This window comes from Lepidochelys kempii, chromosome 7 (genome assembly GCF_965140265.1).
Source record: "Lepidochelys kempii isolate rLepKem1 chromosome 7, rLepKem1.hap2, whole genome shotgun sequence".
NCBI lineage: Eukaryota > Metazoa > Chordata > Testudines > Cheloniidae > Lepidochelys > Lepidochelys kempii.
This window is the reverse complement of record NC_133262.1, coordinates 38,944,242-38,971,176: the sequence shown is the minus strand read 5'-3', so window position 1 is coordinate 38,971,176 and position 26,935 is coordinate 38,944,242. Positions and strand designations below refer to the sequence as shown.

The following is a 26,935-nucleotide window of genomic DNA, read 5'->3' as shown; positions in this document are numbered from 1 at the left end:
ACTTCAATCTCTCTGGTCACTTGATTACAGACCTAAAAGTGGCAATTATTTAACAAAAAAACTTCAGAAACAGACTCCAATAAGAGACTGCTGAATTGGAATTAATTTGCAAACTGGATACAATTAACTTAGACCTGAATAAAGACTGGGAGTGGATGTGTCATTACACAAAGTAAAACTATTTCCCATGTTTATGTCCCTCCCCTACCCCCCGCCACAATTGTTCCTCACACATTCTTGTCAACTGCTGGAAATGGCCCACCTTGATTATCACTTCAAAAGGTTCCCCACTCCCCCTGCTCTCCTGCTGGTAATAGCTCACCTTACCTGATCACTCTTGTTACAGTGTGTATGGTAACACCCATTGTTTCATGTTCTCTGTGTATATAAAATCTCCCCACTGTATTTTCCACTACATGCATCCAATGAAGTGAGTTGTAGCTCACGAAAGCTTATGCTCAGATAAATTTGTTAGCCTCTAAGGTGCCACAAGTCCTCCTTTTCTTTTTGCGGATACAGACTTACACGGCTGCTACTCTGAAACCTGTAGTTATCAGTAGTCTGTCAGGAGGGCTGAGACTTGTTGTTAATGGGCTGGGAGAGTAGGGTCAATTTACAACAGCTTTAACACTGTGGTACCCAATAGTCACTTTTCTCCAGCACAGTACATTGCCATTTATCATACATAGTTTTCAAGTCGTGTGGCAGTTTTCCTCTTCAATGGAATTAATTTTTCAAAAGATAATTTGCAACACATTATGAAATGCTTTACGAAAATCTCTCTCTGTATTACATCTGCTATGTTTCCTCCATCCACTAATTTTAAAATTCAGGTTTCTCTAGCAAAAAATATGCTTTGTGAAACAATTATGCTTGTTCATAGTCCATTAATCTCACTAGATATTTAGATTTTTTTAATTTAATATTTTTGCATTATTTTACTAGGAATAGAAGAAATTAAACTAACAAGAAGGTAATTACTCAAAATACCTTTTTTTCCTATTTTGAAAGTTGGTGCTTTGGCTTTTTTCTAATCCTTCAGTATCCTTCAGGAGGTTATAACCATATGAAATATAGCTAGCTATATTTATAAAGCACTCATTATTGTGTGAAACTAGATCCATATTCTACTAAGTAAAGGCTATTATAATTCTGACAGAAAAACACATTGGCATTATAATTTTTGTATACTATTTTTTTATAATGTTCAATTTTTAAATCTTAATGCTCATAATTTATTTCAACAAGCCTGTAATTCCTGAATCTATTTTAATCATTAGCAGCATATTTAAACGGCACGAAACTCTCATATCAGACTTCCTGCTTAAAACATAATGACCAAATCATTCTGATAAGAATCTTAAGTGTATATCCATATGGAAATACAAGAGTTGTCCGTGATTTTATCGCTCAAATAAGCTTTTAATATCTACTTTGTAAATCAGTTGAACATTGTTGTTTATGTTCATGGATTATTCACAGAGTATTATCATACAGCATGGATGGGTAACTGATCTTGATACAGTATGATATAAAAATAGAGACGTTCCTTTGCAGATGGTTATTTATATAAATGAGGCTTTCTGAGTTGGTTTTCTCAGATGTTCTTGTCAACTGCTGGAAATGGCCCACCTTGATTATCACTACAAAAGATTATTCCCCCCCACCCCCCGGCTCTCCTGCTGGTAATAGCTCATCTTAAGTGATCACTCTCCTTATAGTGTGTATGGTAATACCCATTGTTTCATGTTCTCTATGCATATAAATCTCCCCACTGTATTTTCCACTGAATGCATCTGATGAAGTGAGCTGTAGCTCACGAAAGCTTATGCTCAAATAAATTTGTTAGTCTCTAAGTCACAATACTCCAGTTGAGGCCTAATCAGCACAGAGTAGAGCAGAAGAGTTACTTCTCGTGTCTTGCTTACAACACTCCTGCTAATACATCCTAGATTCATGTTTGCTTTTTTTGCAACAGTGTTACACCGTTGATTCATACTTAGCTTGTGATCCACTATGACCCCCAGATCCCTTTCCGCAGTACTCCTTCTGAGGCAGTCATTTCCCATTTTGTATGTGTGCAACTGAATGTTCCTTCCTAAGTTGAGTGCTTAGCATTTGTCCCTATTGAATTTCATCCTATTTACTTCAGACCATTTCTTCAGTATGTCCAAATAATTTTGAATTTTAATCCTAACCTCCAAAGCACTTGCAACCTCTCTCAGCTTGGTATCATCTGCAAACTTTATAAGTGTACTCTCTATGCCATTATCTAAATCATTGATGAAGATATTGACCCGAACCGGACCCAGAACCGATCCCTGCGGGACCCAACTCATTATGCTTTTCCAGTATGACTGTGAACCACTGATAATTACTCTCTGGGAATGATTTCCAACCAGTTATGCCCCCACCTTATAGTAGCTCCATCTAGGTTGTATTTCCTTAGTTTGTTTATGAGAAGGTAATCCAAGACCGTATCAAAAGCCTTACCAAAGTCAAGATATACCATATCTACTGCTCCCCGCTCCGTCCATCTCCATCCACAAGGCTTGTTACCCTGTCAAATAAAGGTATCAGGTTGGTTTGATATGATTTGTTCTTGACAAATCCATGCTGACTGTTACTTATCACTTTATTATCTTCTAGGTATTTGCAAATTGATTGCTTAATTACAGAATTAAGCTGACTAGTCTGTAATTTCCCAGGTTGTCCTTATTCCCTTTTTATAGATGGGCACTATATTTACCCTTTTCCAGTCTTCTGGAATGTCTCCTGTCTTCCATTACTTTTCAAAGATAATTGCTAATGGCGACGATATCACCTCAATCAGCTCCTTGAGTATTCTAGGATGTATTTCATCAGACTCTGGTGATTTGAAGACATCTAACTTGTCTAAGTAATTTTTGACTCATTCTTTCCCTATTTTAGACTCTGATCCTACCTCAGTTTCACTGGCATTCACTGTTTTAGATGTCCAATTGCCACCAACCTTCTTGGTGAACACCGAAACGAAGTCATTAAGCACCTCTGCTATTTCCACATTTTCTGTTATTGTCTTTCCCCTCCTCACTGAGTAATGGGCCTACGCTGTACTTCGTTTTCCTCTTGCTTCTAATGTATTTGTAGAATGTTTTCTTGTTTTCTTTTATGTCCCACGCTAGTTTGATCTCGTTTTGTGCCTTGGCTTTTCTAATTTTGTCCCTATATACTTGTGTTATTTGTTTATATTCATCCTTCGTAATTTGACAGAGTTTCCCACTTTTTGTAGGACTCTTTTTTCAGTTTTAGAAGATCTCCTGGTTAAGCCAGGGTGGTCTCTTGCCATACGTCTTATCTTTCCTACACAGTGGGATAGTTTGCTCTTGTACCCTTAATAATGTCTCTTTGAAAAACTGCCAACTGTCTTCAATTGTTTTTCCCCTTACACTTGCTTCCCATGGGATTTTACCTACCAGCTCCCTGAGTTTGCTAAAGTCTGCCTTCTTGAAATCCATTGTCTTTATTCATAGAATCATAGAATATCAGGGTTGGAAGGGACCCCAGAAGGTCATCTAGTCCAACCCCCTGCTCAAAGCAGGACCAATTCCCAGTTAAATCATCCCAGCCAGGGCTTTGTCAAGCCTGACCTTAAAAACCTCTAAGGAAGGAGATTCTACCACCTCCCTAGGTAACGCATTCCAGTGTTTCACCACCCTCTTAGTGAAAAAGTTTTTCCTAATATCCAATCTAAACCTCCCCCACTGCAACTTGAGACCATTACTCCTCGTTCTGTCATCTGCTACCATTGAGAACAGTCTAGAGCCATCCTCTTTGGAACCCCCTTTCAGGTAGTTGAAAGCAGCTATCAAATCCCCCCTCATTCTTCTCTTCTGCAGGCTAAACAATCCCAGCTCCCTCAGCCTCTCCTCATAAGTCATGTGTTCCAGTCCCCTAATCATTTTTGTTGCCCTTCGCTGGACTCTCTCCAATTTATCCACATCCTTCTTGAAGTGTGGGGCCCAAAACTGGACACAGTACTCCAGATGAGGCCTCACCAATGTCGAATAGAGGGGAACGATCACGTCCCTCGATCTGCTCGCTATGCCCCTACTTATACATCCCAAAATGCCATTGGCCTTCTTGGCAACAAGGACACACTGCTGACTCATATCCAGCTTCTCGTCCACTGTCACCCCTAGGTCCTTTTCCGCAGAACTGCTGCCTAGCCATTCGGTCCCTAGTCTGTAGCTGTGCATTGGGTTCTTCCGTCCTAAGTGCAGGACCCTGCACTTATCCTTATTGAACCTCATCAGATTTCTTTTGGCCCAATCCTCCAATTTGTCTAGGTCTTTCTGTATCCTATCCCTGCCCTCCAGTGTATCTACCACTCCTCCCAGTTTAGTATCATCCGCAAATTTGCTGAGAGTGCAATCCACACCATCCTCCAGATCATTTATGAAGATATTGAACAAAACCGGCCCCAGGACCGACCCTTGGGGTACTCCACTTGATACCGGCTGCCAACTAGACATGGAGCCATTGATCACTACCCGTTGAGCCCGACAATCTAGCCAGCTTTCTACCCACCTTGTAGTGCATTCATCCAGCCCATACTTCCTTAACTTGCTGACAAGAATACTGTGGGAGACCGTGTCAAAAGCTTTGCTAAAGTCAAGAAACAATACATCCACTGCTTTCCCTTCATCCACAGAACCAGTAATCTCATCATAAAAGGCGATTAGATTAGTCAGGCATGACCTTCCCTTGGTGAATCCATGCTGGCTGTTCCTGATCACTTTCCTCTCATGCAAGTGCTTCAGGATTGATTCTTTGAGGACCTGCTCCATGATTTTTCCAGGGACCGAAGTGAGGCTGACTGGCCTGTAGTTCCCAGGATCCTCCTTCTTCCCTTTTTTAAAGATTGGCACTACATTAGCCTTTTTCCAGTCATCCGGGACTTCCCCGGTTCGCCACGAGTTTTCAAAGATAATGGCCAATGGCTCTGCAATCACAGCCGCCAATTCCTTCAGCACTCTCGGATGCAACTCGTCCGGCCCCATGGACTTGTGCACGTCCAGCTTTTCTAAATAGTCCCTAACCACCTCTATCTCCACAGAGGGCTGGCCATCTCTTCCCCATTTTGTGATGCCCAGCGCAGCAGTCTGGGAGGTGACCTTGTTTGTGAAAACAGAGGCAAAAAAAGCATTGAGTACATTAACTTTTTCCACATCCTCTGTCACTAGGTTGCCTCCCTCATTCAGTAAGGGGCCCACACATTCCTTGACTTTCTTCTTGTTGCCAACATACCTGAAGAAACCCTTCTTGTTACTCTTGACATCTCTGGCTAGCTGCAGCTCCAGGTGCGATTTGGCCCTCCTGATAACATTCCTACATGCCCGAGCAATATTTTTATACTCTTCCCTGGTCATATGTCCAACCTTCCACTTCTTGTAAGCTTCTTTTTTATGTTTAAGATCCGCTAGGATTTCACCATTAAGCCAAGCTGGTCGCCTGCCATATTTACTATTCTTTCGACTCATTGGGATGGTTTGTCCCTGTAACCTCAACAGGGATTCCTTGAAATACAGCCAGCTCTCCTGGACTCCTTTCCCCTATTGTGCTGTTCTCCCTCCTACCATTCCTTAGAATCGTGAACTCTGCCATTTCATGGTCATTTTCACCCAAATTGCCTTCCACTTTGAAATTCTCAACCAGTTCTTCCCTATTTGTCACGTAACTTAGCAGAAAAAAGTAATAACTACTTAATGTAAAATTTCATCATACTTTAACTCATACAATTACAACAAGTACTTCAGTTTAATGGGGCAAATTATAATATATACAACTGAAGTTTCCTTTGGTTTATTTTTTTCTATGGGAGCAGAATTCCCTTTAGATTTTATTTTATCCTCTTAATCCTTTCCCAGTCTACCTTATATCAACCATTACATCTTTTTCCAGAGCTGAGTCAGTTCTGTTCTTTAACTCATCAGCACTGTGGGATCATCTGTGTTAAAGTAGGACATTCTAAAATGACAAGCCAGTTTGAATTTAGGGTTAATGTACTTTCTGTCAGAGCCTACAGATCTCCCAGTGCATTGGTGAGGAGCACCATAAACACAGTGCCCACACCTGTTCCTATTGAAGTCAATGGGAATTTTGCAGCTGACTTTATAAGAAGTAGAATTTGGCCTTCAGAGAGCAAACTGTTGAGCCTGAATTTTGGACTTTTAATCTTAATTAATATCTGTATGATTGTCAGATTGTCCTCTGCCAACGTAAACTCAAGCAAATACTGTGCTATCAAAGCTAGGAGGCTCATTAAATTAAACTAGTGTTTTAATTTCAAACCCTTCTGTTGAAGTGGAGATAAAATAAAAATAATTGCATGCATTTCTCTCCTACCTCACAGTATTTGTTGTGGTTAGCCTGTGTAATAAAATATATAGCTTGTTGCTCAGAGAGAGATTAAGAACTGATTAGAGACAGAATTAGCCAAAATCATGTATATAAAGTCCTGTAGTTCCCCTATGCTTTATGTTTAAATATGTATTATTTTTTAGTTTTCTCTGTGAAGAACTCTGTACCTACACTGTAGAGCATAGTTTATATTAAATGAGACACATTAAAGTGCAGTATTTTGAATGTGAAACATGTAGATTTCAAGAAGTACTCTACAAATTAGCAAGTATGGGTACAGTGACTGAAACCATATAGGATCGTATTACCTATTTTGGAGAACCTTTTTACATATTCACTTTTTTGTTCAATAAGCTGTTTTGCATAGTTCTAACAGACCATTTAATTTATAAACGCCTTGGAAAATCAGGCTGAATTTTCATATCTCCTGCTCTCCACATGAAACTTTAAAAATTGATTGCAGCTAGGGCTCATGGAATCTGAATATGAGTCAGCTTAGTTTTTCCAGATCAAATGGTAATCTTTAGAAGGGCTTTAGAAAATATAATTAAGAGAGTAAGCCATGCTGCGTTTGTTATCGTAGGCTTCAGTATGAAAAGCATACACAATACAGTAAAAGCAAAAAAGGATATTTTACAAACCCATTAGCCACTAATGCCCAATTTTAAGTAGACATTGGGCATTCCTGCAAAAGTTTCATTAGAAACATCACTAGTGTACCTATATGCGCTGTTTGTGAGTGCACGAATTCACGGAACTTTGAAAGCTTGAACTTGTGTGGTCAATAAGCACTATACAAAAGGGTGCAATAGTTCTTACAGTTTTTCGGTGAAACTTCAGGATGTGTTATGCTATTGTAGTGTAGACTTTTTGCAATATGGAAATGCTAAAAAATCATTTATTCAAGGTTTCTGTGGCCTTTCTCAACCTAGCACAGTGGGGACATTATTTTGTGGAACCAGAAATATAATTGACTTTAGATACTTTTAACTGTTTTCCTTGGGCTAGAAAATTAACTTTTCCATACTCTAAATAGTAACCCTATGAAGAAGTTAGTGTTTCCTGTTGTTAATTCGAGTTCCTCTCTGTTGATTGAGTTGTGTGATTTAACATTAAGATGAAATGATGTGTGTTCTTTCTCATGCTTGGGATGTGTGTTCTTTGTGTGTTCTTTCTCATGCTTGGGATGTGTGTTCTTTCCCTCCCAAGCATGAGACATATTACCCTGTTACAGGAAACACCACCCACTATTGTTTCCAAGACTTTACAGCTCTTATGCATATTAGGTAATTTAATTGAGATATGGTAATTAAAACCAGATGTTATTCTGGTCCATGAGAAGAACTCTATTATGCTTTTTTCAAATGTATGTTCATTAAAAATAAATAAATAAATAAATACCCGGGGGGGAGGCATCAACACACTTGTAAGATCAAAGCCATTGAGTATACTGACTCTTCTAAAATGATACATGTATTTATACTACCTGTTGTGTTAGCAATTTTCCATACCACCATCCCCGCTCTCCCTCCCCAAAGTATTGATTTCTTAGTAGTCATCTATTTAAAGATGCTAACTCTGTTGTACTCTTCTAGACTTACTGTAGTGGCCTGATCTGAGAGGGCATTTAAATTTCCAACATACTGCAGAAGCATACTGTTTGGCTCCTTTTCCAAAAGAAGACTGTGTTTATAAGGCAGGAGTGACTTTAAGATGGCTATAATGTCAAGGGAATTAAGATATCCTATGGAATAATCATTTCTCCATCTAAAAATGGAGACAGCAAGGGATAGCAATAGGTAGAACACTGTGATCTCTCAGAAGACCATAGAAATCAAAATTTTGAGGCTTGTCTACAAAGTGTACTATGCATACTATGGGGGTATGATGTCTAATTTGCATGTTGCACACTAATTGGTCCATTTGGACCCAGCTGATGCACACTAAAAGTTCCCTAGTGCACTTTAACATAGTACTGCCTCAAACTACTTTTTCAAAATACTTTGCTGAAGCTCACTGGGGAACTCTTAGTGCATACCAGCAGGTCCACGCAGACCAATTAGTGCATAACCTTAGTGCACTTCAGCAATCACAGCTCCGGAGTGTATATTGCCGCACCGTGTGGATAAGTCTTTGGTGAATTAATGCATGCAAATCATTCAGTGAGATCCAAACATGATTACAAGGAATGCAGGACTTTGTAGAGGATTAATTAAACATGTTCAAACAAGACTTTTAAGAACTTCAAATAAGCTACACAAAGTTTCTGCTTTAGACTGACCTGTACACCGATCAAAATACATTCTGCTGCCAATGAATAAATCAAAATGGGAATATGTGACAAAGACCTGTTGCCTTAGTCTACTTTCTGGAAGCCCCCAAACACCATTCATAATTTACCCTTTACCATTTCGTGTTCGGTGCTTACTATGGTGTGGTCACCATTGAATTCTTTACAGATACATTTGCAAGTAACAAAATGTTACTGTGGTATTGTAAAATGGGAATATCACAAATACTGTTGTAATATTTACCACCAAGAGCCAGATTTTAAAAATTGAATAGCAAATTGGATTAAATGATCAGTCTTGTTCTCAGGGTTATTGTTGACTTTGTATTATTGGAAAATACGAACAACAAAATCCTGAACAATTTTTCCAGTTTTGGGTTTATAATCTTTAGCTCTAATTTTTTTAAAATAAACAGTAGAATTAGTTTTGAGAAGATAATTATTGTTCCTCTAGTACTGTAGCTTAGCTTAAACTGGGGGTAGGTTTTTTTCTCAAGAGGCAGACTGTGGTAAATTCAAGCTGTTTCCAAGTTATTTATTAAGAAGACTTACAATTACATTGCTCCAGACTTACCAAAACTTTTATTCCATTATTCAAATGTTTCTTGTCTTATTTAGTAATGTTTTAGTAGTGTTGAGCCTTCACATGCATCTGTTTCAAATGTCTGCATTGACTAGACTGTAATATAATGAAACCTATAGGGTGTGTTGTAGCCTTGTATTACTTCAGCAAAGGAGCATCGCTGCATAATTGAACTCAGAAAAACTAAAACTGAGACAGTGAGTTTGAAAATAGATGTTGTGACTGGCCATATCATTTCTTATCATTTTATTTTATTGAACCTGGTACTTTTCCAAAGCTGTTGCACAAGTAACTGAGTATCTGATCCTACATCATTTACGTGAATTACAGAACTCCTGCTTACTTCAAAGGAATCTGAATCAAGATCTGAGTCACCATAGGACATGCTCTGATTTTCATAGAATCATAGAATATCAGGGTTGGAAGGGACCTCAGGAGGTCATCTAGTCCAACCCCCTGCTCAAAGCAGGACCAATCCCCAATTAAATCATCCCAGCCAGGGCTTTGTCAAGCCTGACCTTAAAAACTTCTAAGGAAGGAGATTCTACCACCTCCCTAGGTAACGCATTCCAGTGTTTCACCACCCTCCTAGTGAAAAAGTTTTTCCTAATATCCAACCTAAACCTCCCCCACTGCAACTTGAGACCATTACTCCTTGTCATATCCCACAAGCTAAGGAGAGTTAAGCATGATCTCGGCTTATTTGAAAATCAAAACCTAAGTGCTTGTGGTATTGTCACTTGAGCAAATGTGACATTCCTTCTGAATCAGCACTGAAGCAATATATTAGCATGCTGTTAGAAGGCAGTGTTCTAGTGAAGGTGCCATCTTTCATGACACTGATTACACATTCCACTGTAGTTTCTGCAATACTGGGGTTCTTATGGTTTTCCTGATTTTTAACAAACAAGAAAAACTACTCCTGAAGTTAGTTGTCAAAATTGTTCATTTCCGTATTTAAAAATTATTGTGCTCTCTGTCTTAGTGCAATGCAGAATGGTTACTACGTTCATGGAGGTGGGTGTATTTCATTGGTTTTGTGAGTGCTCGCTGTAGAGCCTCTTCTGGATCCTTTGAGGGTGAAAAGTACTATATAAATTAAGATGATTATTAATCAAAGTACTTTTATCCCATTCGCTACCAGAAGCTGGGACTGGGCATTTGGATATGGATCACTTAATAATTGCCCACTTCTGTTTAGTCCCTCTGAAGCATTTGTCACTTTCCACTGTTGGAAGACAGGATGCTGGGCTAGATGGAGCATTGGTCTGACCCAGTATAGCCATTCTGATGTTCTTATGTTAGGCTTTTATGCTACCCTCCCTCCTGTTCACACCTACTCCACTCGATCAATGATACTGCCTAGTCCACCTATTTCTCAGCTTTTGGCACAAATGTATCATTACCTTTTTCCAAGCCACCTTTCGCATAGCGTACCCTTCATGAATTTATATGTGAAGACACTAACCCTCTCCTCCTTCAAATCCCAATTCAAGGACTATTACACAAGAAATCAACCAACTGATAATCATAGAATCATAGGACTGGAAGAGACCTCGAGAGGTCATCTAGTTCAGTCCCCTGCACTTGTGGCAGGGCTAAATGTTATCTAGATCATCCCTGACAGGTGTTTGTCTAACCTGCTCTTAAAAGTCTCCAATGATGGAGATTCCACAACCTCCCTAAGCAATTTATGCCAGTGCTTAACCACCCTGACTGTTAGGAAGTTTCTCCTTATGTCCAACCTAAACGTCCTTTGTTGCAATTTACGCTCATTGCTTCTTGTCCTATCCTCTAAGGTTAAGAAGAACAGTTCTCTCTCCTCCTTGTGACAACCTTTTATGTACTTGAAAACTGTTAACATGTCCCTCTCAGTCTTCTCTTTTCCAGATGAAACAAACCCAATTTTTTCAATCTTCCCTTATAGGTCATGTTTTCTAGACCTTTAATCATTTTTGTTGCTCTTCTCTGGACTTTCTCCAGTTTGTCCACGTCTTTCCTGAAATGTGGTGCCCAGAGCTGAACACAATACTCCAGTTGAGGCCTAATCAGCATGGAGTAGAGCAGAAGAATTACTTCTCGTGTCTTGCTTACAACACTCAGAGGCTCGTTCACCTGCACATCTACCAATGTGATATATGCCATCATGTGCCAGCAATGTCCCTCTGTCATGTACATTGGCCAAGCTGGACAGTTTCTATGTAAAAGAATAAAGGGGCACAAATCGGACGTCAAGAATTATAACGTTCAAAAACCAGTCAGAGAACACTTCAGTCTCTGGTCACTCAATTACAGACCTAAAAGTGGCAATTCTTCAACAAAAAAACTTTAAAAACAGACTCCAATGAGAGACTGCTGAATTGGAATTAATTTCCAATTAAATATAAATAAACAACAAATAAACAAATAAATTTTCCAAACAAAAATAAACTGGATACAATTAACGTAGGCTTGAATAAAGACTGGGAGTGGATGTGTCAACAAAGTAAAACTATTTCCCCATGTTTATTCCCCTCCCCCGGTGTTCCTCACATGTTCTTGTCAACTGCTGGAAATGGCCCACCTTGATTATCACTACAAAAGATTCCCCCCTCCCCCCTGCTCTCCTGGTGGTAATAGCTCACCTTACCTGATCACTCTTGTTACAGTGTGTATGGTAACACCCATTGTTTCATGTTCTCTGTGTATATAAATCTCCCCACTGTATTTTCGACTGCATGCATCCGATGAAGTGAGTTGTAGCTCACAAAAGCTTATGCTCAAATAAATTTGTTAGTCTCTAAGGTGCCACAAGTACTCCTACTCTTGCTAATACCTCCTAGATTCATGATGTTTGCTTTTTTTTGCAACAGTATTACACTGTTGATTCATATTTAGCTTGTGGTCCATGGTGACCCCCAGATCCCTTTCCGCAGTACTCCTTCCTAGGCAGTCGTTTCCCATTTTGTATGTGTGCAACTGATTGTTCCTTCCTAAGTGGAAGAGAGAACTTTGCATAATGATGGCTTGAGGAGCCTATATGGACAGTTGACATTCACATTTTCTCTCTCTGAGTAACAGCAATTCAAATGTATATGTTTATCAATAAATATTGTCTGTATTTTATTGTATCCCTCTGTGCTGCACCCTTTATGTTATTTGCATTCTACTGCCCCAGTTCTGTGATATTTTGCACAAAGACATACTGCTATGCTCAAGGAGAAGCTCACTGACTTCAATGGGGTGTCACACAAGCACAGCAGTTCTACCCACGTGGATTGCAATGTAGGACTATGGCCTTAGATGGTAAGCTTTTAAGGGTGAAGACTATGTTTCGGCATGTGCTTGTACAGTGCATAGCAAATTATGACCCATATTCTGATAGGGTGCTACTGTGGTATAAATCTAAATTTGAAACTGCATCCTCCCCTCGCTGCCATATACCATGTAGGGCACGAACCAGGTTTCTCCATCCCTGAATAGAATGGCTAGCTTGTTGTGTTTCTATAACTTAACTTTTTTTCATGAGGATAGGTGGTTGGCCTATCATTCGACTCCCAACCTGGAGAACCAGTGGATTGTTTTTCATTTGCTCCCTAACCTTTGACCTTTCCAGCTTGGATGGCCCCAGTGGAGTTAGAGCTCTAAGGATCACTGGTAGATTCTTAAATTCCAAGGCCAGAAGGGACCATTGTGATAATGTAGTTTGACTTCCTGTATAACACAGACCAACAGCAGGATAGCTTCCCCAAAACAATTCCTAGAGCAGATCTTTTAGAAAAACATCCAGTCTTGATTTTAAAATTGTCAGTGATGGGGAATCCACCACAACTCTTGGTAAATTGTTTGAATGGTTAATTGCTCTCACCGTTAAGAATGTATGCCTTTATTTCTAGTACACATAAGCCTTCTCACTACATTAAGGTGCAGTCTCCAAGGAATGATTACACTATAAATATTAAATACTGGTAAAGAGCTTAGCAAACATTGGGGAAGATATCAGCTGTATGCATTTGGATTTGAAAGTAGATTTTCATTCTACTTTATTTTTGCCCTTTTCATATTTGCTTCCTGTGAATGTCATTTTTCAAGCTTCACTGACATGAAAAATAAACTCAGCATGACTGCTCAAATGTTCACCAAAATATGAATTGTCTATAGAATTATATTAAAAATTCATGCTGTATTATTTAGTTGTGTAAGTCAACTATTCAAAAAATGCAAATAAATATAATGCAATTTATAACTAACATACAGGTCAAATCATGAGATTGGATTTGCAACAGACTATTTGCAGGCTGTTCAAATAGGGGTGGAATTTTAATGAAGATGTTGGTGAATAATGTAGAATAACATAACGTTGAAAATTTGCCATTTGCTCACAAAGAGGCAATATTCAACTAATTTTTGTTAATTTTCTTAGTTTATTAATAAAATAATACAAAATATGATAGTGCCCCCTAAAGAACATTTCAAGTCTTTGAGCTCTAGCATTGGATTCCAGTGGGCCATTCTTTTCTCTCCTGTTGATTGGAAAAAAAGAAACCAAATACCTTCTAACCGGGAGTCACCATTGCACATCTCATCGCAGGTGCCAGTTGTGCCTAACAAGCGAATAGATAGGGCTTACCTTTACTCTGCTGTATGGCTGTGTATAGCAGAAATAGCTGGGAGGATAGAGGACTTTGAGATGTAAACTCTTTCTGTCATCTGCCCAACCCATCAGCTGAGGCTCTCTGTCCTGCCAGTGTGAGAGAAGACCACCATCCCAACTCACCTCAGGAGCTACAGAGTGGAGAAAAGCCTGCTCACATCCCCAAAAGATAAACAGGAAGACTCTACAAGATTATTGGAGAATCCCACAAAGTCCTGCCAAGTGAAGAGAGATATGAAGTAAGCACAGCCAAATGTAGTGAGGTGGCCTTTTCTCCTTTGAGTCTGCCTGCTCCAGAGGTAGCAGGCATATTTAATCAGTGTAAAAAGAAAAAAACCTATTGACTTGCACTACATATGTTTTATGGAAATATGCTTATGAGTATGAATATGATGTAACTGGAATATGCTTTAGGCAAAAGGTCTCTTGTAAGGTATCATTACAAAGCTTATAATCTACTGAATATGTTCACCCTATTTGTATGCATGTATCATTCTCGTATCTGAAGCTAGAAATATGAAGTATAACTTCTGAGGTCCTGTTGTAATTATGCAAAGTGTGGGCCACTAATGGCGGTTTAGAATCTTGATGGCTCCCATTGCTTGGACAATTAGTTGTAAATGGTTTATTTACCTGCAAGCCTTGCTGTGTTCATGTGAGCCAGCCCAGGAAGAACAGAGGCTGGGGTCTCACAGAACATGTGAACATGTCACCTGATACTGGAATCCATCTTAAACCTGGTGCTTTTCCATTTAGAAGCAGGGGTTGGGACCCAGAGAAACAAAAGATTCCCGCCTTGTGCCAAAGCTGTAAAAGGGGGTGGAACCTTTGTTCCAAAGGGATTCCAGTCATGAGAACACCCCTAGAGTACACCTAAGATGTCTGCTGACACTAACAAGGACTGTATCAGGCAAAAGGATTGGGCCCAGACTAGGAGGGAGTCTAGTCTGTGAAAGCAGCTTATTGGAACATCTCTGAGGGTGAGCTTTTACCTGTAATCAGCTTCTTAATGTATTAGGCTTAGACTTGTGTGGTTTTGTTTTATATTCCTTGGTGACTTACTTTGTTCTGTCTGTTATTACTTGGACCCATTTAAATCCTACTTTTTATACTTAATAAAATCACTTTTGTTCATTAATGAACCCAGAGTGAGTGATTAATACCGGGGGGAGCAAACAGCTGTGCATATCTCTCTATCAGTGTTATAGAAGATGGACAATTTGAGTTTACCTGTATAAGCTTTATACAGAGTAGAACGCATTTATTTGGGGTTTGGATCCCATTGGGAGCTGTGTGTCTGGGTGCTGGAGATAGGAAACCTGCTGAGCAGTTTTTAGTTAAAGTCTGCAGCTTTGGGGGGCGTGGACCAGACCTGGGTCTGTGTTGCAGCAGGCTAGCATGTCTGGCTCAACGAGGCAGGGTTATGGAGTCCCAAGCTGGCAGGGAAAATGGGCTCAGAGGAAACTTCAGCACATCAGGTGACAGTCCCAAGAGCCTCACGAATGTTACTGTTTCCATATTCTTTTCAAATCGTTTCTGTCTTGTCCCTGAAGGGACTTGCTTTGAATTAGCAAATCCATCCATTTAGCTTCTGTGTTACAGACTGACCCATTCAAGTCTTATGTGGAAAAAGCAGAAGATTTCAGATCTTCAGACTCCACTGCTCTTTTGTTGTGAAGGATCCAAACGAGCAAAAAGCTGTTAGATATTCTATAGCCTGGTGGGTAGATTTGGCTACTTTGAGATAAAAGATAGATAGATAAAAGGAAGAAGCCTGTCTCAACATATTCTGTGATGGCCATGGCTGCTGCTTCTGCCAACAGAGAAGCTGCCACAGTGTTCAGAATGTGCAAAGTGGCCACATGAAAACCATTTGCAAAACGTAGACAGTGGGGCTTCAGCAGACAGCTTTCTTGTTCAGTCACAATATACTTAGAGTATCAGTAGTTTAAAAACAAAAGCAGGGTCCTTGTTACTGTCCCATCTTCCAGTTTGTAACTTTCTGATTCATCTTGCTACTATGATAGTTTAGAACTTACTACTATGGATTGCTAGTGCTCAGAACTCAGAGGGATTTTTGTTTTTATTGGTTTAAAAACCCAGCTACTTTCCAAGCTGTCTGTCATTGTCTTTAACTTTACTAATTGGATTACCTAATCTTTTGTAATTCAAGTGGATAATCTACATGTTCCTTGAGAGAGGTTCAGTAGTGAACCCTGGTAGTCAGGAAATTCTTGTTTGATAGGTCTGTTTGCCAGCTAGTGAGAGGAGCAAAGAAGCCTACTAGTGTAAACTGCTAGAACTCTATCCCAGAAACCCATTTCACAGGAAGGAAAAAAATATTTACATTACTTCCCAGTCAAAGGACACAGTCCTTTGTGCCATGGAAGATCATGAAGTTTTGAACCCTAAAGAAGCAGATTCTAAAACAGGATTCCTACTTTTTGATCACTTTTTGATCAGAAATGAGAAGTCTTCGTATGGTTAGCCAAGAAATGGTATTTCATTCAGCTGTAAAGACAGGTGATCTCTTGCCTAGCGGCAAAATGTGTTGAAAAGCAGACGTCCTAAAAATGAGAAGTACTTGGGGATAATATAATTGAAATTTCCAGATGAGAGTATATAGATATAGTATGTAAAAGTTCTTTGAGTGCTTGCTCATTTCCATTCCAGGTTAGGTGTGTGCATGCGGCATGCACCATTGCCGGAGATTTTTCCTTCAGTGGCATCCATCAGGCCGACTCTAGCATTCTCTGGTGCTGCACACTTACGAGCCAGCGTAAGGAGCACCACCAGCCACACACCCTCACAGGTCTTTCTTACCGCCTGTGATAGTTGCTGGAGCAACCCCTCTTGCTTCAGCAAGGCTTCTTCTCAGTGATTTTTGTACTCTATTTTCATAGTTTGTTAGTTTTAAGTAGAGTTTAGTGTATATATATTGTAGATAGTGTTAGTGTAAATAGTTAGAAATCCCTCTCCCTATCTTTGAAGGCCTCTCTTTGCCCCCGGGGCTGGGCATGCCCTAGTTCCTGGGCTTCAAACCTTGTGCCTCCTGTGGCAAGCCTGTACCCATTAGCAACTCACACTTCAGTTGTCTGAAGTGTTTGGGAGAAACACACTTGAGAGACCAGTGCCAGATCTGTCAGGACTTTTGACCCCGTACAAAAAAAGGACAGAGAGCTCAGACTGAAGGCTATCCTTAATGGAAGATGCACTCAGACTGGTCTCAGAGCCAAGCTGCTCCAATTTTGCACAGAGCACTTTATCCTCTGTATAAAGTGCTCCACAGGCACTGCGCACTTCATGGCACCATTCCTCAATCTCCGGTGCCAAGGATGAAGCACAAAAAGCAGCTTACCAACAGAGGGTGGTCACTGGTTCAGAGGAAGGACAAACATGGTGAAGCCAATGGAATGTAACCTGCACAGGGCCGCCACTCTATCACCGGTCCCACAGTGACACCATCAGCTCCACCCAGAGCATCAAATCCAGTGCTGGACACTCCACTTCGGCACCAGCAGATTGACAGTACCATCAACCCCGGAGGCCTTTGTAGCTGCCAGGGACTTATTGATGCTCCTCGTCCCACCAATTCTGATGTTACAGCCAATGGCTCCGACAACTGTGAGCAGGAGGAAGCCTGGGGCTCCAAGCTCCTTCCCAGCACCAGGCCTCCCAGGATTTTCTAGGGGCAAGCCAAGTCTGATACCATCTTCATGACCATCTCTGGTCCACCGCTTATCTCCAGACCCTCGGCACCGAATGGAGGCAGAGGTTACCTCTCCAACGTGGTCACCTCGGGGGAACTCTTCATCCGAGACCGAGATAGAACCCTTCGTCTAGCCTAAGGGCCACCACTGGTACCCAACCTATGTGCCGCTGGAGCTCGGTACAGGTCCTCCCACCTGCATCTGGCCAAGTGAACAGTGCCATACTGGAACCCTTAAACTAGCAAGCCCTCGTCAGGAGATATGACTACAATCTCTGGAACTCCTTGTCCAAGTTCAAGGATTCTCTGACTCAGGGCAGGAATTCTCTGCCCTCTCAGAGGAGGATAAGAATGTAACTAGGACCTCACTCCAGGTGGCACTGAATGCAGCCAACACGGCAGCCAGGACAATAGCCTCCGCTGTCACCATGAGACAATACTTTTGGCTTCAGTCCTTGGGACTCCCTCACGAGGTCCAGGAATCAATCCGGGCTCCTCATTATTTTCGGAGCAAATGGACACGAAGTTTCACAGCCTGAAGGATTAGAGGGCCACCTGGGTCTCTACGCTCCGTCTACTTCAAGGAAGCTCTTCAGGCCCCAACGGACACCACGCTTCTTGGCTCTGCCTCTGAGATAGGAACCCTATTAAAAAAAAGGGGGGGGAGAGGTTACGAGAGATGTCAGCCGCTTCCTTCCACCTTAGCATCTCAACTGGGGTTGCACAGATACTCTTGTGGGCCTAAGCAGGCCTTTTGAAGGTGCACCTGAGGGGCTATACCAGTTCCTGCCTCCCCTTTGTTTTTGGACCTGCTGTCCCATTTCAGCCTGGTGTGGTCCTGAATAGCATTGGACTGCTGGGTGCTAAATACAGTGGTATTGCCACAACAGACATCTCAAGAAACTGAGGTTCCACATGGCCTCCATCATTCCCTCCCTGGATCCAGGGAACTAGTATGCAGCCTTCAACTTGAAGAATGCTTACTTTCACATTTCTGTCTTCCATGACCACAGAAGATTTCTCATATTTATTGTAAACCAAACTCACTACCAATTCACTGCTCTTTCCTTTGGCCTGTCCGCAGCCCCCTGGGTTTTTGTGAAGTGCATGGAGGTGGTAGTTCCCTTCCTCAGATGGTGAGGCTTTCAGGTCTACTCAGACTTTGACAACTGGCTGATCAAAGGTCATTGAGAGGCTCAAATAAAGAACAGCATCAGCGTGGTCCACGCCACCTTCTGAGCACTGGGCCTGTTGATAAATGAGCAAAAGTCGACTCTTATTCCAGTTCAGAGAATAGAATTTATCAGGCAGTGTTCGACTTGATATAAGCCAGAGTCTTCCTCCCGACTACTGATATCCAGTGCCATGATTCTCCCCATCACAACAGACCAAGTTTGCCTCCAGTTACTGCAGCACATGGTCACAAGCACTTACATGGTCTGGCATGCAGAGCTGCGCCTCAGGCTCCTGCGGACATGGCTAGCTTCAGTTTACTCCACGAACAGATACTTCTTGGGCTCCATGCTCACTGTTCCATCCCTGGTCCTTGCCTCCCTCAACTGGTGGAGGGACCTGAGGCTGGTGATGATGGGAGTTCCCTTTGTTGCCCCCCAGCCATCAGTGTACGTAGTCTTGGATGTATCAGATCTAGGTTGGGGGAGCCCACCTCAACAGCCTCAGGACCCAGGGCCTGTGGTCCCAGGAAGAACTCTCCCTGCAGGTAAATGATAATCTGCATTCGGGCATGTTATGAGCAAGATAGCTCAGTGGTTTGAGCATTGGCCTGCTAAACCCCGGGTTGTGAGTGCAATCTTTGAGGGGGCCATTTAGGGATCTGGGGCAAAAATTGGGGATTGGTCCTGCTTTGAGCAGGGGGTTGGACTAGATGACCTCCTGAGGTCCCTTCCAACCCTGATATTCTATGATTCTATGATAAGTGATTGTTCCACCTCTGGCCATCTTAACCTTTCACTGCACAAAAGCTAGGGCCTTTTCAGCAGTGTTCCTTGCACAGGCTCCATTCCAGGACATTTTCAGGGCTGCAACCTCGTCATCAGTGAATGCCTTCACATCCCGCTACACCATCACCCAACAGGCTCGAGAGAATACCAGGTTCAGAAGAGCAATATTGCAGTCAGCATATCCTGAGGTATTGCTTGTGGGTCACCTGACAGGAAATAGACATGAGGAAGCAAAAATGGTTACTAACCTTCTGTAACTGCTGCTGTTCAAGATGTGTGGCTCATGTTCATTCCACAACCCACCCTCCTATACCTCTTTCAGAATTGGCCGGGAAGAAGGAATAGAGAGGGTGTGTGGCCAGCAGCGTCCCTTATACCAGCGCATAATCACATGGCACCAGAGGGCGGGTGCTAGAGCCGGCCCAACGGGTACCACTGCGGGAAAAATCTCCAGCAACTGTGCACATGGCGTGCGCACACCTACCATGGAATGGACGTGAACAACATGTCTCGAAGAACAACAGTTCCGGAAAGTTAGTAACTGGTTTTTGTCCTTGGAAGACGAGTACCAACATCTTACATTTATATATATAGTAAATAAAAAATTGAGATGACTGTACCCTTTTCTAGTACCTCGAAGAATGTATGTCAAACCCATGTAATTCACATTATAGTTCCCTATCTTGTTTCAGTATCTTTATACTATGACACAGATCATTTCAGTCATTTTCATTCTATTTACATACAGTGTTATGTTTGTGTATGTAAAATACAAAGATGAAGTAATGCTAAATCTTAATTTTTAGTACTGTTTGGGTTTTTCTTCCAGGATGTTTTGACTATATTCCTTTAAGTGTTTTCCGTCCTTAGATGATTGATGTCAGCAAGAGTCAAAACATCACTGAAAAAATTCAAAATGGCATTGAAGGACTATAAAATATTTTTGACAATCAAAACCTCCAAGAAACTCTCTGAAATTTGTATTATAAAACATGACTAACAACATGACTGACATTGGTAGCTATTAGAACAATTCTGCATTCTAAAATAAAATTTTCTTAAGATATTCCTATTTAACTCAAAGAGCAAGGCTATAGTTTTTGAGAGACCAAAATTCCACACATCTTTCATATGATTATGATTTGGTGATTTGAAAATAGTACATTTGAAATTATTTGGACATAAATAGAATAATTCCTGCATTGATGCAAGATAAACTTCTTCCTCTCTAATGTACTCCAGTTGAAGTGAAAAATATGGCCACCTATATATGACACATTATCCAGACAACCTCGCAAATGTTCCTTTAAAATGAAAATTGTAGGGCATTACCAAGTTTCTAGTTTAGTACCTCAAGAATGAACCAAAGTATAGTGTGCCTTGGGAATGACGTTAGAGAGAAATGGGTGCTTTTAATGGGGAAAATCTCTTTTATTCATATGGGAGCATCAAATGTTTATTTTGTTTATTTTTTATTTTTGTCTTAATGAAACATTATTTACAGTGTCACCTTAATTCTTATTTCCTTTTACATACTATGAAAGACATACCCTGATTACATTAACACAGAGCATACAACAAAGACTTTAAGATGGTCCTGAAAACAAATCTTCACCTTATGATGTAAGAATAATTATACTGAACTTGATCTGTAATTAATGCCAAAGCACCAGTTACTAAATCCAGCTGACATATAGAAAGTAGAAAACATAATGAGGTGAGATAAGGCTGTGCTTTGATTGGCTAGAAAGTTTCTGTTCCCACTTGTCTGGTACTAGCTGCAGGTCTTTTTCTCCCCCTGTAGCCATAAGCACTTTGTCATGTTGACACTGGCAATTGAAACAACTTATTTTATCATTTCTGATATGCAGCCTAGGGCCAAAACAAGCAAAGCAATTTTAAAGGACTAGGTTCAGAAGTAGATTGGAATTCCCATTGTACAGCCCTTGGGAATATGACTTCAATAATCAACTCTAAAGTAAATATTTATTATAATGACATCTGGTGATCTTCCTATAATTGTTCAAATGAGCTCCCTATTATTTGTTAGATAATTAGCCCTCTTGCCATCCATCCTTGCAATATGAAAATTAGTTATAACCTCTTGAGACATCGGGAAACAACTATATCATCTCATCTACTATTTGAAATTACAATATTACGTACCTTCTTACCTGCAAACTCAGGCTAGGTCACCATTTGTATGCTGCTTTAGCAGAAGACAATATTTGCTGATTTTATTCTGCTAGCAAAAGAAATCCCAACATAGAAAAACACTTGTAGGAAGTTTAGAACTGGGGTTATGTATTATGTACATTCCAATTGTCATACTCTCCACTGAGATTCTCCTGAATGGCATTAAGAAAGGAAACATACAGAAAATTGAAAGATGCTACTGTAACAGTGTTAGTTAGGAGCTATTGTAAAGATGTGTTCTTGGGGTTGCTTTGTGGAGGACAGAGGGTTGGGGGATGGAGACGGAAATTAGAATTCCTAAAAGATGCTGAATTGACAGCCCTGGAGAATTAAGTCTACCGCATATAGACAGAACAGGTATAACATAGGCAGGAGCAATGCAAATAACTCCGCAATGCCTCATCAATGTGTTTAAACCATAACAAGAAAACGAACATCTGTAGGAACCAAATCTGTAGGAACCAAAGGGTAGATGATTCTCCTTCTCTACAAGGCCTTGGTTCCTCTGCTGAGACTGCCACTGAATGCTGCCAGTTGTAGTGGTGGATTTTTTTCCCCCAATATAGACACTAGTCTGCAAGAGCTGGACAGAGGTGACCAGAAGTTTTTCTCTTTAGAATTATCAGAGGTATGCAAAAGTATCGGTAAGTCATCCATTTCTTTAAGTGCTGTGACAAAGTTCCTCCTCTACCTTGGTGGGTCTTGCGCTTATTGGCGGATTTGCTCACCTTGGAGCTTCATGGCAGCCCTCAGTTTGGCCATTTTCGTGAATCCACAGTTCAAGTCAACTCCTCCTCTGTCTGACCAGGAGTCGGGAGGTTTGGGGGGAACCCGGGCCTGCCTCTACTCCGGGTTCCAGCCCAAGGCCATGTGGAATTCAGCTGTCTAGAGTGCCTCCTGGAACAGCTGTTCAACAGCTACAAATCCCTGGGCTACTTCCCCATGGCCTCCTCCCAGCACCTTCTTTATCCCCACCATAGGACCTTTCTCCTGGTGCCTGATAATACTTGTACTCCTCAGTCCTCCAACAGTATGCATTGTCACTCTCAGCTCTGAGTGCCTCTAAGTGAGCTCCTTTTAAAACCCAGGTGCCCTGATTAACCTGCCTTAATTGATTCTAGTAGCTTCTTGATTGGCTGCAGGTGTTCTAATCAACCTGTCTGTCTTAATTGTCTCCAGAAGGTTCCTGATTGTTCTGGAACCTTCCCTGTTACCTTACCCAGGGAAAAGGGACCTACTTAAGCTGGGGCTAATATATCTGCTTTCTATTACTCTCCTGTAGCCATCTGGCCTGACCCGGTCACAGTGCATATTTGAAAACTATTTGTTCTTTTAAGTCTGAGGACTGAAAACATGCCTACCAGAATCATGATAGATTTCATGATTCTAAGGAAAGAAATGAGTGAGAGCAGCAGAATAAGGACAGTGGACTTAAAAAAAACAAACAGACTTTAGCTATGAAAGGTAAAACTGCAAATTATTGCAATATGATAAATGAGAGGAAGAAATACTAAGAGGCCAGTATGGCTCTATAAGGAGCTCTTACCTGAAAATGCAAATGGAATCCTACAAAAAGTGGAAATATGGACAAATTGGTAAGGGTGAGTACAAAAGAATAGCACAGCATGTAGGACAAAATCAGAAAGGCTAAGGCAAAAATGAATTATACTTAGTAAGAGACATAAAAGGCAATAAGGCAAGATTCTTTAAATGCATTAGGAACAAGAGAAAGATGAAGGAAAGTGTAGGTCCTCTACTTGGCAGGGAAGGCGATCTGATAAGTGATGGACATCAAGAAGGCTATGGAGGAAATATCCATTAATGGTGGCTAGCCAAGATAGCAAGGGACACACCCCCATACTCTAAATGTCCCTAAACCTTTATCTGCCAGAAGTTGGAACTGGATGACAGAGGATGGATCACTCAATAATTGCCCTCTTCTATTCATTCCCTCTGAAGTATCTGGCGCCGGCCACTGTCGGAAGAGAGGATACTGGGCTAGGAAGACCATTGGTCTGAACCAGTATGCCATTCTTATGGTAAAACGCTCCTCATAATGCCTGTTGTGATAACATTTCTGTTAGATTATTTTCTCAAATTCCTGCATTTTATACAATGAATTTAGCTAAAGGCTAACCTACATGCTTCCCACTGTTCCCTCCTTTTCCAGTAATATATATAATATGTGTGTTTTTAGAACTCTTTCACTGAAGTGCTACACACATTCAACTAAATGCACATGGAGACCAATAATAAAAACAATGAAGTTTTAAAGATTTGCTGTAATGAACAAATGTGTACAAAATCAATAGAAGAATTTTGTTGACATTTAACAATGTCTTACTTAAACCTTGACTATTCTAAAAAAAATTCGTGTTGTGATTTCACGTTTTGAAATTCCAGGATCATTTAATGGAAAGATCAAAACAGCTCAACTATTCCTTTTTAACTACTCCTTTGGACTGGTACTGTATGACAGGGTATTTGGTGCATCAGTTTAACCTGTAACACAATTAGATTTTGATTATAATCTACATCCTATTCACTAAAGAGTAATCATTTCTTTTATCTGTGACTGCAAAAGCATTTATGGACTTGAAATGTGTAGTAATTTTTCAAAAATGTTTATTTAACCTGTAATTTGTTCCCATAAGAAATCTGATGCCTGGGGTCTTTCCCTTATAACATAAATACACCAGGTCACTGTACTGAAATTAACTCTGAAGTCAGTGTTCGTCTTCTGAATATTGGATCTATCTGTCTGAATGTGGGTGGGTGGGTGCTGAGAAATGTTTAAGAACACTTTATAAATATGTCTGAAGTGAATATATTTGAGAGATCCTTATTATTAACTGTTCTAAGTATCAAAGAGGCCTGTGGCACCCTAGAGACTAACAGACGTATTGGAGCATAAGCTTTCGTGGGTGAATACCCACAGGCATCCAACAAAGTGGGTATTCATCCACGAAAGCTTATGCTCCAATTCGTCTGTTAGTCTATAAGGTGCCACAGGGCTCTTAGTCTGGATCTGTAAAAGTGGCAAACACAGCTACCCTTCTGGTACTGTTCCAAGTATGTGAGAATTCTACAATCTCTGATACCACAGACTGGTTAGTATTGGTAGATATTGACCTGCCAATGACTGTGTGTGTGTATTAATCATACCTTGCAAAACATTTTTTTTAATTGGGCTTGCACCCTTCTTTGTTGCCTTTTTTATTTTTACGGTGCATAAATCTGACAGGGTTTAAAATGTTTTGTTTTAACCTTAGGCTAGGTCTACACTAGAAACTTTTGCAAGTATAATAATGTTGGATGGAAATGTGATATTTTGTCATTTTATAACCAGCAAAAAGCCCTAGTGTAGAAAACAGTTATACTACTTATATAGGCAAGAAAGTCCTTTTGCCAGTACAGCTTATTTTGTTTGGGAAATTGGTACAAGCTATACTGGCAAAATAATTCTTGCTATACCCTTGCTATACGCCAGCAAACCCTTTCTAGTGTAGACAAGGCCTTTAAAATAGAATATGAAGTCTGGTCTTCTCTGGAGGAACTCTGGCTGATCTTACGGGTTGCTTATTGTGAGCACTTCACACCTTGCGGAAGGAGTGAGGGTGGGGAAACTTTAACAAAAGATTATTAGGTTAATAAAATTAAGTTTTATACAATCTGATTAAAAAGCTTTTCCTTTCTCAGCGACTCAACTCATCAGATCTTGTGATGTCACCATTTCACTAGGCCTCCAGTCATTACAGAGTCTTTCAGCCTAGACAAGTCCTAAATTTGTAACGGAAAAACATGTCATAGTATTTGTTTTTGGATAAAATGTGTTCAGGCCCTCTTTGTGTTTCATAAAGGAAAAACAAGGATACAAGCCCATTTTTGTTTCCTTTGCAGGACACTTTTACTTTAAAATTCATAAACCACTGAGGTGACCTCTATATTATAATTCATCACACATCAATTTGATACAATATATCATTATAGAAGAGGATGGTATTAGCACTCTTTTTTTTATATTCAAACTGATTTCTCTTGCTGTGCTGCAAAATTATGTCCATAAAATACCCAGGCTTGCTGTTTATCTGTAGAATAAAGATACATGTGTGTCAAACAACAAAAATGCATATTATAAATTCCTAAGGTTTCCGGGGCCTGTAACCAAATGTTCAGACTGCTTGGCTGTCACTAACCTAAAAAAAAGTCCCAACAGCATCATATCAAAAATGAATGAATGTGCTGGGAACCTCTTTGACAAACACCAATAGCCAGAGCTTATTTAAATATCTATAAAAAGAAAAGGAGTACTTGTGGCACCTTAGAGACTAACCAATTTATTTGAGCATGAGCTTTCGTGAGCTACAGCTCACTTCATCGGATGCATAGCTGTAGCTCATGAAAGCTTATGCTCAAATAAATTGGTTAGTCTCTAAGGTGCCACAAGTCCTCCTTTTCTTTTTGCGAATACAGACTAACCCGGCTGTTACTCTGAAACCTGTCATTAAATATCTATATGATCAAGAGTGGGGCCACCACTTTTCTAAGAAGTTCATTTGCCATTAGCAGATCTCCTGCTTGCTGTCATACATACAATAGATACACAGATTCTTACTGAAATCAAGGATACCAAGGGGAGGGGTGGTTATGATTGGGACGATGATTATATGTATTTTTAAAAGGGGGATGTCTTTTGAAGGATCTGGGTGCCCCTGCCCTGAATTAGGAAAACAAATTAAATCACCCACAGAACATGAAATTCCCCTCTTCCCTACACATCTGATTTTTCTCAAAGGTCCAGCTCTGCCACAGCCCATATAAATAGATGTGCCTTGTAATATGCTCTGAAAAGTCAATAGATTTTGGCTACTTTGGCTCAGAGAAGGAAGCCGGTTCCAAAGCTGGGGACCCCTCACAGAGAATGGTCTACCACCAGCTCCCTTTCTTTTTAAAGGGAACAAAGGCAAAGCCAACTCAGGAACCGCTGCAATTTGCATCTGTGCTAGTATGACATGAGGGAAGAGATGGTCTCTCAAGTAACAAGATCCCACATCATTATGTGTTTTAAATATTTAATTGTTATGTATTATGTTATATTAAGACTTGTTTGGACTTTATTCATGTTGAAGTTTTTTAACTCAAAGATACCCAATAAACAACA

The 26,935-nt window shown here is 40.5% G+C and overlaps 1 protein-coding gene across 2 annotated transcripts in view; it reads left to right on the top strand.

The window, feature by feature from the left end:
• ATG7 (autophagy related 7) overlaps positions 1-26,935 on the top strand; it is a 271,172-nt gene that overhangs the window by 211,629 nt on the left and 32,608 nt on the right. The window lies entirely within an intron of this gene.